Below are 12,693 nucleotides of genomic sequence, written 5' to 3'. Positions count from 1 at the left end.
CTTGAAAAACATCAGTTGATAACAGCTAAGCAGGATCGCCATTTTGGTTCCGTTGAATCACGCCCACAGGTTTCGGAGAAAACAGCATCAAATCAAAAAAGGAAGCCTTGCTTGCCATGTGTTCTGCAGGAAAGTTCTGGATCATTGCTTCCTCTCCTGTGAGCAGCAAGTAAAGTAACAAATTATTTGAGAGCTTAAGGGAGTTTTGCAACACACTTTTCAAAACGTAGAAAGGAACAGGCTGAACTCAGGATTACCTTGTTTGAAAACAATGAGTGAATTAGTGCTAAAAACTTGATGATGCATTTGTGCTTACGCAAGCCTTCCCATAGTAAAAATGGCAGGAGTTTGTGGCACCCATGGGACCGAATGATGAAAGCACCAAGCTCTGGAACTCATACACTGAAAGATTCAACTGCTTTATCCAGGCGAACAAAATTGAGGCACATCTTGTAGTCCCAACTTTCCTGAATACAATGGGGCAAAAAACCTTCCACCTCATGCGATGTTTGATGCAGCTAGAAAAACCAGGCTCGAAGATGAGATTGTGGAGGTATCACAGGGCTACTTCTCACGTAAACCTTTGGTCGTTGCCGAGAGGTTCAGATTCCATAAACGTAACCAACAATGAAGTTTGAGCACTAAAATCCATACGGTAAGGGCAGCACAGTGGCGCAGTGGGTTAGCCCTGCTGCCTCACGGCGCCGAGGTCCCAGGTTCGGTCCTGGCTCTGGGTCACTGTCCGTGTGGAGTTTGCACATTCTCCCCGTGTTTGCGTGGGTTTCGCCCCCACAACCCAAAGATGTGCAGGTTAGGTGGATTGGCCAAACTAAATTGCCCCATAATTGGAAAAATTGAATTGGGTACTCTAAATTTGTACAAAAAAAAAATCCATACAGTATCGGCTGACATCCGAAAACTGACACAGGTTCAAAATTGCCATTGATGTGCAAAAACTGGACGTACAGCAACTGATTGCTGGAGTAAAGATGCAAATTGCAAAGATTGTGATAAAAAGGGGCACATCAAATGTGCATGTTGGAGAAAGAAACAACGGGCGGGTTTCTCCGTCCTGCCAGATTTCAGGTTCAGCACTCTGTCGGGCAGGTCAATGGGGTTTCCATTGTGGGGCAGCCCCATGCCTTCGGGAAACCCCACTGACCATCCGGCAAAACGGAGACTCCCGACGGCGGAGAATTCAGCCCAACAAGTTTCAAACAAAAATTCGAAAAAGCAAGAACTAGATACATCAAATTAACAATTGAATGGAGAGAAGAGCATCCACATGATACAAAAAGGACACGGAAAAGGACAGCATCACAGTCAGATGATGAACTGGCATTGAACGTACTGGCCATTGCAGGCCCACCAAACCATTACTGAGTCACTCCTTTGCTGAGGGAGAGCGGGAGATTAGAAAATCACTGAAAAACCCTCAATGGGCTTGCTGGGGAGTGGCTGACTTGGCCAGGGACAGTAGCGGGGAGCAACTTGGTGCCAGGTTAGTGGACTCAGTCCCCCCCCCTCTGGACAGGGGTGGTCTGGCTTAGACCAGGCATTGTCAATCTCGAGGGCGCGACCCGCAGGTGGGTCACGGGCGTGTGTCTGGAGGGTCACGGAGCCGTCCGTTACGGCGCTCCCAATCACGCAAATCTGCGCGCAGCAGCCGGCTGTTAATAACGCAGTGCGGCCGCTTTTTTTTTTTAACGGTCGTAGCTTTTTATTTTACAAGTTCGGGGGGGTTTATTCATTTTATTCATTAAATTTTTTTTTTACAAGTTCAGGGGGGTTTTATTTGATAACATTTTACTGGAATAAAATGCTGAATTTTGGACAGATGGAGACTCCGGGCGGGATTCTCCCAGCCCCGCGCCGGCCTGAAAATCCCCGCGAATGGGCCATGCCGCCCCGATGCCATTGGCGCCAACGTGGTTAGCGCGACACCGGTCGCGTCCGCTCTATGCGGCCGGCCCGCCGATTTCTGGCCTGGAATGGTCAAGCGGCCGTAGGAAAAGAGCCGAGTCCCGCCGACGCCGTTCTAACCTGCTCTGGGCCGGCGGGACCTCGGCGTGTAAGGGTCAGGTGGCGGCCTGTGGGGGAGGGAGGGGGAGTCCGACCCCGGGGGGGGTGGTCTCCGATGTGGCATGGCCCGCGATCGGGACCCACCGATCAGCAGGCCGGCCTCTTTGGCTGGGGGCCTCCTTTCCTACGCGCCAGCCCCTGTAGCACTGCGCCATGTTGCGTCGGGGCCAGCACGTTGAAGGAGGCCACTGTGCATGCGCGCATTGGTGCCGGCGCCACTGCGCATGTCCTCGTTGGCGCCGGCGCAGCTGCGCATGCGCGGATCCCGCAGCGCACAGTTCGCGCCGGGATCTGCAGCTGGAGCAGTGCAAACCACTCCAGCGCCGTGCTGGCCCCCTGTAGGGGCCAGAATAAGACGTGGGAGCGGCCCGTTCATGCCGTCGTAAAACGCGACGGCGTTTACAATGGCGTGGACACTCTGCCGCGGGATTGGAAAATCCCGCCCTCCATACTTCCGACACTGGAAGGCTTCACCTTCATCAAACAGGTTCCATTGGAGGAGCATGTACGAGGGTCAAAGGGACCCAAAACCATTTCCTCCATTTTTGTCAGCAGCAAACAAGGTAAGAGAAAATGGTGGGTCGCGCAGGTCGGCTGGCATGGGTTGCGAAGGTCGGCCGGGTTGGGTCCTGAAGGCCAGTCGGCGTGGGTCACGAAGGTGTACGCGCGCTCCTCGATGACATTTTAGAGGGGGCGGAGCATCCAAAAACAGGCGCCACCCCCAATTCCATCGTAAAATGGAATTCTCTGTCCGATCACCAATTCCAAAATCAGCATCGGGGAACAGAGAATCCCACCCCAAGTGTTCGGGTCTGGAATGCACTGCCTGGAGGTATTGTGGGGGTAGGTTTGATGGAGGCATTCGAGAGGGAATTAGATGATTACTTGAATAGAAACAATGTGCAGTGGTATGGGGAAAAGGCAGGGAAATGGCACTAAGTCATGATGCTTATTTGAAGAGCTGGTGCAGGCGCAATGATTCAAATGGCGACCTCCTGCACCTTAACAGTACTATGATTCTGAGTTAACTTTGAGATGTGCTGTCTTAAGTCAATAAAAGCATACTGGTTTTGTCACATTACTTTTATCCTCTAAGCAATCCTTTTTATTGCCTGGAACTGCTCCTGCCCCCCTCCCACCTAAAGCTAGGCACTTTTTCTATTCCTCCACTTTGGCTGTGGGTTTACAAATGGAGATTTACTGCCCCTTAGATGCCTATATAATATATAATACCCCTCTGCCAAAGTCGCTGCTTCCTGTACCTTGGAAACCCTATGGTCTTCCAGGAGTGACCTAATCGCTATTGGGTTGTTTGAAAATTCTTCTCGTATTATCAGCTCCCTCACATTCTCAAAAGTCAGTTCTAACTTCAGTGATTAAAAGCACCTCTGAAATAACATTTCTTTCTCCCTAGAAAATTCTACAAAAGTTAAATTTGGTCCTTAAAGTCCAAAATAATAATAACCTGGGACCGTGCTGCCAAATGCAGCTGATATGCTTCAGGGACAAGCTAGTAAGCATTCAGGGCTGCAGATTGAATTACATCATAATCTGAGGATTGCTCTGACGAAAGGCTACATTATATAGCCATTCCTCACCAAAATACTTTGTAAAATGTGAGTCTGCATCCTTTGACTTTAACTTTGAAGCCACGGTAGCACAGTGGTTAGCACTGTTGCTTCACAACGCCAAGGTCCCAGGTTTGATTCCCGGCTTGGATCACTGTGCGGAGTCTGTACGTTCTCTCTGTGCCTTTGTGGGTTTCCTCCGGGTGCTCCGGTTTCCTCCCACAAGTTCCAAAAGATGTGATGTTAGGTAAATTGGACATCCTGAACTCTGTGTACCCGAACAGGCGCCGGAATGTGGCGACTCAGGGCTTTTCACAGTAACTTCATTGCAGTATTAATGTAAGCCTACTTGTGACAATAATAAAGATTATTATTATTATCTCTAAACTGCCTTAAGTGAATATAGGTACTATATAAAGACTCCTTATACCAAGTTTCTGACCAGGGACGGGATTCTCCCCTACCCGGTAGGGCGGGGGGTCCCGGCGGGATGGAGTGGCGTGAACCACTCCGGCGTTGGGCCGCCCCAAAGGTGCGGAGTTAGGGGCCAAGCCCTCACCTTTAGGGGCTAGGCCCACGCCGGAGTGGTTGCCGTCCCGCCGGCTGACGTGGAAGGCCTTTGGCGCCACGCCAGCCGGGGCCGAAGGGACTCCGCCGGCCGGCAGAAGTCCGTGCATGTGCGGGAGTGTCAGCGGCTGCTGACGTCATCACCGCGCATGGGCGGGAGGAGGGGTCACCTCCGCGGTGGCCATCGCGGAGGCTATGGCCGACGCGGAGGGGAAAGAGTGCCTCCACGGCACAGGCCCGCCCGCGGATCGGTGGGCCCCGATCGCGGGGCAGGCCACCGTGGGGGCATCCCCCGGGGCCAGATCGCCCCGCGCCCGCCCCCAGGACCCTGGAGCCCGCTCGCGCCGCCTGGTCCCGCCGGTAAGGGAGGTGGTTTAATTCACGCTGGCAGGACCGGAATTACAGTAGCGGGACTTCGGCCCATCGTGGGCTGAAGAATCTGGGGGGGGGCCCGCTGACCGGCGCGGCGCAATTTCCGCCCCCACCGAATCTCCAGTGCCGGAGAATTTGGCGGAGGCGGAATTCACGGCGCCCCATCCCCCCCACCCCCCCCGGCGATTCTCCGACCCGGAGTGGGGGTCGCAGAATCCTGCCCCTGGGCTTCCTTCCTGATCTGAACTACTGGGCTATCTTTCACCCATAAGATAAGCATTTCTTTCTCCAGTTCATTCCTTTTGAGTTGTGTCACTCTTTGAAACTTTCTTTTACTTTCCTTATCTCTTTCCTCCCTTGCTAAGGTGTCTCTGGAGTTCAAGTTCAAACTTACACATTTCCATTTCTTTCCATCTTTTTCTCTTCAGGTTTTTTCATTCCTCTTTTTCTTTTCCGTCTTTTCCAAGTTCAAGTATCTTCACTTATTTTTCTACTTCAAGCTGCTTCATCTGCAGCTGAATTCTAGCTAATGCAAATTAATTACCATCTGAATTAACTACATCCAATTCCAAATGTTGTGCTATTACCTCAATTATTTCTGCTTTCTGACCCCTTGTTTTTAACTTTAACTTCAACTCTTCTGCTAATGAAATTTATCTAGCCTTGATTACTTGTTGCAATTCACTCGGGATATATTTTCTCTTTCCAGAAAAGTTATAGGGATTGAAAAAACATTTGGCTTTTCAATCAGCATAGTAAAATTCACTGTGGAAACCCTACCAGCCTTAACGCCAACAAGTACCAGAACTTGTATTTGCCTGTGGAGTCAGAGCCCCAATGTTTTGGTAAGATCTGGTTAGGTATCAATAACATTTTGTTTTAAGTAGGCAACATTTAAGATTCAAGGCACCGTCCAAGAGATAAAGCGACACATGATTCCATGGGTTTTGAACAAACAAAAAATAAACTTTTGGTTACTATACAAGGTCAGAAAAGTAAAGTAATTTACAGTGTCTAACTTATACTCTAAGAATTAACATGAGGTAAATATGAATTCACAGCCAAACTGTGGTTGAACACCAACCCTGCACATTAATTTGCAAATGCAACCAGGACAAGTCCCACAGATTTCTCAGCAGCTCACCCCTGTGGGTCAACCAATCTCCTTGAAACTCTATCTCTCTCACAAGGGATTTCAATCTACATCTTTGAAGATTTCATCTTTGAATTCTCACTAAAGGTTGCTCCAACACGGACGGCTCAATGACTGCACATCTTGCAGCGCTTCAACATCATATCCTGAGGCCTGTTTCCTTGAATTTCTGAGTCTACACCCAGCCTCTATGTACTGGTACAATTTCAGCTTTTTATTGGCCAGCTAGTTTCACTGCGCTGGCCTGACCCTAGGATTTCACCAAGCTCCAATCTCCCCAGCTACACCAATAAGTGGCTCCCAGGGCTTCTTCTGGACCTTAACCCTTTCCAGCATGGAGCCGTCCACCTTCTGTCCCCTTTCCATCTCCCAAGCCGTCTGTGCTCCAACTACACAAAGCCAACTAACAGGAATACATTTGCTGCCTGGAGCCTGCTCGTAGCAGCACCTTTTCCTTTGCTGCAGAACACTCTTTCCCACAAAAAAACACATAGATAAATTGAAGCCCTATAAACTTCTTAAGCTCTGCCCATCTCCATGATGGTGTAGCCTTGCAGTTCATGCTGAATGCTTTTAAACTGATTGTAGCCTAACTCCCAGAGCAAAACAACTCTCTGGGCTTCATTTCTTTGCAAACAGTGTGGACACCTTGGGCAGGATTCTCCATCATCTCCATCTGTTTCGCTGAGCGCCAAATTCTGCGTCCTCACTAGCAGCGGATGGATTCGCAGATGGGGTAGAGATAGGGGCCGGCGGTCAAAATGGTTCATCGCTCTGCAAGGAGCCGGTCCTGCTCAGGAAATCAACTAAAATATAGCCTTGGAAGGGAGAAAGTCCAAGAGGCGCAAAAAACCAGCAAAGTACCAGTGAATAATGGGTGAATCTCAGTGCTGCAGCCGCCGAGAAACACCCTGTCAAACTCACCCGAAACTGGACTTAGTTTCAAGTCCGCTGAATTATGCCTCTGTTTCTCTCTCCACAGATGCTCCCTGACCTGAATATTTCATTGATTTCCAGCAGCCACAGGATTTTGCTGGTGCAAAATATTTTGAATATTTTCCTAGATAGTTTAACAGAGAAATAGCAGAATCCTTGCCTTGATTTCCAGGGGCTTTCACCCCATTTCCGAATTCAGAAGTCTCGAACTTTGCAATTTTATTACATCTCAGTTTCCCAGGATGTCGCAGCTTACATATGAGCTGATCCAAACCTGCACAATTGACATGAAACATCAACATGCAACCTTATAATATGTCCCACACATTCAAAGGTGTGTATTATAGGCATCATAACCTTTCCAATGTGAATATAAAAAACTGAATTCTTGGAGTCACATCGTATACATGGCTTCAGACATAAATATGAACCATCATGCTCCATTCAAAGAACATAAATATAAGGAGGTGGAGTACAGCTGAAATTCAAAAAGGAAATGAGAATCTGCAATTGTAAAGGTTTGCATGAATACTCTGCTGCAGGGCCATTTGATCAAGTCAATGTTCTTTGGATGGAATTTTCCATTCCAGGACTAAGCCCCGTGGCAAGGTGGGAATAGAAAGGTTTTTCCACTGTGGAGGCTGCTGGGAATTTGTGCCATAGAGCAGGGTGCTTGCCTAATTAATTGTGGAGTTTTCTGACATTTAGCCCGGCAGGGGGGGTTGGATGGCTTGCACGCAGCCATCATATCTGGGTGGCATTTTAAAAGGAATCAACTGTTCCACAGTTGATGTCAGAAGATCCATATCGTCGATGGTCCACTCACCTACTAGTGAATGTGGTGTTCCAGGATCGACTCGCTAGAGCCCTCCATCTTCCCTTCTGATCTCCAAGAGCTCCCCAGGCCTTCTTGGTGATAATTCCGACATTTGCATGCCATGTCAGTACATGTAAACCCACTGGTAGCATGGATGATTGCACAAGCGGAGACGATTCCAGTCGGGCCTTTATCTGCATCCCATTAACGAGATGCAAAAGTTTCACGCCGACCTCTGGTGGGAATGGTGACCCACCATGACAAGTGAGAGTACACCTTCCCGCCGTCAGTTCACCCCAGACTTTTCACCTACTGCCAAATTGTCGCCCCCCCCCCTCCCCCCCCCCCCCCCCCCCCCTCACTTCCCTGCTGCCCGCCATTAAACCCACCATGGACAGTCTGGAAAATTCCACACCTTTGAATTTTGGCAAGTATGAAAGAGTGTTCACATATGCACTTGTACTATAAAAAAATGACTCTTCACCTGAGAGTTAAAGGCACAAGCAGTACAACTCTTTGTTTTAATGGTAATAGTGGGAGTAGCAGTGGAAGGAAAGAATCCTCTTTGATTAATAGAAAGGTAGGTTATTCAAAGACAATGCATTGAAAAGGTTCTTTTCATCAGTACCCAGTGTTGTCATGGGAACTGCCGTAGACTCAAAGCTTTTTGATGCCTGTTATTAAGTAATTTAGACAAAGCTATACAAACAAAAATCAAAAGATGCTCGCTACAGAGTTAATGCTACTTGTATATTAACCTTTTATGAGCTTAACTACTTTGTTAAAATATATTTTTATTTTACCCAAATTAATTAATGTGATATGGATTGGAGCACACCTACAGGTAATCTTTGTAATCAAAAATGTAATTGTTTATCATGCTGTTAATTTTGCATTTTGAGTACTTCAACTGCAATTTTCACCCAAGTCAGAAGTTTAAATGCAAGCTTGGTATGATTTAAACATTTTTTTGATACTCCAAAAACCTTTTCAACCTTAGTGATGCCATGCGAGATTGGAATTAGATATTCACCTCAGTTTCTCAATGCAAAAATGTTTTTGGTATTAGCTTACCTATGACAAATACAGCAGTTGCATTTATATAGACATAGATATAGAATTTACAGTGCAAAAGGAGGCCATTCGGCCCATCGAGTCTGCACCGACCCTTGGAAAGAACATCCACACCACCCTATCCCAGTAACCCCACCTAACCTTTTTGGACACAAAGGGCAGTTTTGCATGGCCAATCCATCTAATCTGCACATCGTTTAACATGTTAAAGAATCCTAAAGCACTTCGCAGGAGAGATTATCAATCAGAATTTAACATAGAACCACATAAAGAGATACTAGGAGAGATGGCCAAAAGATTGGTCAAAGAGATAGGTTGACAAGAGCGCCTTAAAGGAGGAAAGTGAAGTAGCAACGTGGAGAGCTTCTGGGAGAAAATTTCATAACTTAAGGTCTTGGCAGATGTAGGTAATGCCCCAATGATGGAGTGAAGAAAATCGTGGATGCTCAAGAGTCTAGAATTGCAATGGGCAGAGATCATTGATGCTTATAGGGCTGGAGAGGATAACTTGGATAGGGTAGTTTGATAATATGAAGTGATTTGAAATCAAGATTGAGAATTTCAAAATGTATCTATCACTGGACTGGAAAACAACATAAGGCAGGAAGAAAAGGGGTAATGTGTGAATGGGAGTTGGCAAAAGTTAAGATATGGGCATTAGAATTTTGAATGTTTTATTGTTTATCCAGTATCCTCTCCAGTCTGGAAATCTATTCTTCGGAAACACCCGTTGTCCAGAAATTGGGACACCATTAAATAAACATTGCTAAACTTCTAAACTGTCATTTTCTTTTAGGTTCATAAGTTCATAAGATGGGCGGCAAGGTGGCACAGTGGTTAGCACTGTAGGTAGCACTGCTACCTCATGGCGCCGAGGTCCCAGGTTCGATCCTGTCCCTGGGTCACTGTCCGTGTGGAGTTTGCACATTCTCCCTGTGTCTGCATGGATCTTGCCCCACAACCCAAAGATCTGCAAGGTAGGTGGATTGGTCACGCTAAATTGCCCCTTAATTGGAAAAAAAATAAATTGGATACTCTAAATTAAAAAAAAGTACGTTCATAAGATATAGGAGTAGAATTAGGCCATTCATCCCATCGAGTCTGCTCTGCCCTTCTATCAGGGCTGATATATCATCCGTTATCTTCAATGTTCCAGACCAAGAGCTGGATTGCAAAATCAGCCAACCATCTCCTCCCGAGAGCACAGGGAGTGGACCATCGCCATCAGGGGCTGTGCCACATCACCCATTCACTGTGCCACCACCTTCTGGATCTGTGTCATATCAGCCAGTGACAGCGCCATCTCCCTCTGGGACTGGGCTACCTCCCTCTGTGACTGCGCCACGTCGGCCAGCGCCTGGGCAATGCTACCGGCGTTCTCAGCCACGATCTGCTGTGTCTGGGCCACGCTTAGAAGCGCCGCTGCAATTTCCAGTTGGCTCTGGCACATGGCTACCTGTGAGACAGCTTCAGCCAACGCCTGCACAGAATGCCCCAGGCCTTGGACTTGCTGATCGATAGCCAAAACCGTCGCCCCCAATGCCTCCACCGCGGAAACCACCCGTGGGTGGCATGCATGGTCGGCACCAGCTCCTGCTGCACGAGGTTGGACTCCTCCACCTCCATCTGCGCCTGCAGGTGCTGGATGCTCGCCATCAACCCTACATGTAGTCCCTGGCTCTGAGACTGCAACTCCACTATAAATGGGACTGTCCGTTCCAGAAGCCCAAAACCTATCTGGACGGCAGCTAGTTCCTGGGGTCGGCATCCCCTCGGATGTTCCTACCTCGACCTGATAGACTGGAGCAGCTGTGTGATCCGCATCAGACGGTGTTGCAGGAGCCTTTTCACTAAAGTGCCAACTGAGGTGACTGTCTCTGGGATGGTGGAGGGTGTTGGAAACAGCTGTGACGGGAAATCTGTGTCATCCTCGGACTCGAACTCCGGGGTGCCTTGGGCCTCAGGTCCATGACTCCAGATGGACCTGCCCCATCACCAGCAGGTCCTGCAAGGCACAAGACAAGACGCATGATTAGACCGAGGGGGAGGGGGTGTGGGGGTGGTGTTTGGAGGTGAGGTTGACACACGTGTCACGGGGATCCAAACTCAGCGTGGTCTCACTTCCTCGCCCGCGGCCGATCTCCACCCTGGCGACCTCCCTTTCCTCTGAGCTGCCGTCCACGTCCAGTGCCCTTTGCTCATCCATGATGATTGGGCCACAGGTCCAGTGGTCCACCTCCGGTTTTCTTCGGCTCCCAGCAGTTATTGGCAGCCTTCTCCTGCGGGGGAAGGGAAACAGAAATCGATAGTGTTAGACAGTCCGATGCATGCGGCCCAGGGGGTGGGTAGCTGGTGGCCTCAGTGGCCAGGGCACCCGACCATGGCGGCTGGTATGGGTACCGACATGTGGTGAAGGGTGGGGTTCATCTTCCCTCCAGGTTCGGGGGGGTTACGGGTGTGTGAAACAGGGATTAGTGCCAGGGGCACAGTGTTGCCTACTCACCCTGGCCGCCCTGAGGAGGTTGTGCAGTTTTTTACGACACTGTTGGCCGTTCCGGGTGTTGTTGTTTGTGGCGTTCACCGCCTCTGCCACCTGCACCCAGACACGGCGAATGGCGGTGGGTGGCCACGCGATTTGCTGCAATCTTGTTGACTGGGATTGTGTGTGGGGAGTGAAGTGTGTATATGCGGCTGCAGCTTCTCAGCCTCCTGAGTGGCAATCACGAATCCGGCACCTTTTCTCACTGGAACAGATTGTGTTCCATGCGGTGCCGGTGCTAGCCCGTCCACAGTCACTGAATCTGTCCATGTGCGGCGCCAGTTTTGCTGTCGTGGAACTCCAGCCCACAGCCTTGTGAGCCACGGTTCCATTCTGGGATCTTCTCGTCCAGTTATAACATCAACTGGGATCGTAACAAAAGGAACCAGCTAACTTAAAATGGTTGCAATGTTCAACAACCTGCTCCTCAAGGACAAACTAAGGACTTAACCGTACATTATTTTAACCTTTTTATTTGTATTCTAACTTTTCTTATTTTTGACATCTGTGTACGTAACTTTGTGTCTTTTACTATTTTCCCTCGGGTTTAGTGGCTAATAAACTTGTTCTTTTTTTGACTCAAGAAAACCTTGAGCGGGATTCTCCGGTATCCGGCGGGCGGGCCGTGCCGGCGCCAAAGAGTGCCGTGAACCACTCCGGCATCGGGCCGCCCGGAAGGTGCGGAATCCTCTGCACCTTCGGGGGCTAGGCCGGCGTTGGAGTGATTGGTGGCGAGCCAACCGGCGCCGAAGGGCCTCCGCCAGCCAGCGGAGTTCCCAGAACCGCTGGCGTGATTCCTGCACATGCGCAGGGGTTTCTTTTCCGTGCCAGCCATGGCGGAGCTTTACACAGGCCGGAGCGGAGGGAAAGAGTGCCCCCACGGCACAGGCCCGCCCGCAGATCGGTGGGCCCCGATTGCGGGCCAGCCCACCGTGCAGGCCCCCCCGGGGCCGAATCCCCCCGCACCCCCTGACGACTCTGCAGGCCGCCCTCAGAGCCAGGTCCCGCCATTACAGACCTTGTGTAATTCACGCCGGCGGGACTGGCTGAAAACGGGCGGCCGCTCGGCCCATTGGGGACCGGAGAATTGCCGGGGGGGGTGGGGGGCCATTGCCAATGGCCCCCGACTGGCGCAGCGCGATCCCCGCCAAAAAAACACCGCCAGAGAATTCAGCAGCCGGCGGTGGGGCGGGATTCACGCCGCCCCCTGGCGACTCTCTGACCCAACGGGGGGGGGGGGGTCGGAGAATCCCGCTCTTGTGTTTGGCTCCTTATTGTTCACTGCAATGACAGTAAAAATACATTTGGATTTGGAAAAGATATTCATGGGGAAAATACATTTAAAACACTTTGTTGCAATCAACTGAGGAGGTCGAATAGAGGGGAGCCAGTTCACGACTGCTCACTTGGAAGGAGTGAGTTAGGGATGCCATGTAATATGGAGGTCAGATGGAGGGATTAGCATTTGCCTGCTGGTTTTGAAATGGAGGACATTCTCCCTTAATGTGTCGTGTCAATTCGTTCACACATCCACGGGGGTTGCAGGCAACCCTGCCTTGATAATGGCTCTTATCCAGGCAAGGAG

This window comes from Scyliorhinus torazame, chromosome 11 (assembly GCF_047496885.1).
Source record: "Scyliorhinus torazame isolate Kashiwa2021f chromosome 11, sScyTor2.1, whole genome shotgun sequence".
NCBI lineage: Eukaryota > Metazoa > Chordata > Chondrichthyes > Carcharhiniformes > Scyliorhinidae > Scyliorhinus > Scyliorhinus torazame.
This window is presented reverse-complemented; position numbering follows the sequence as displayed.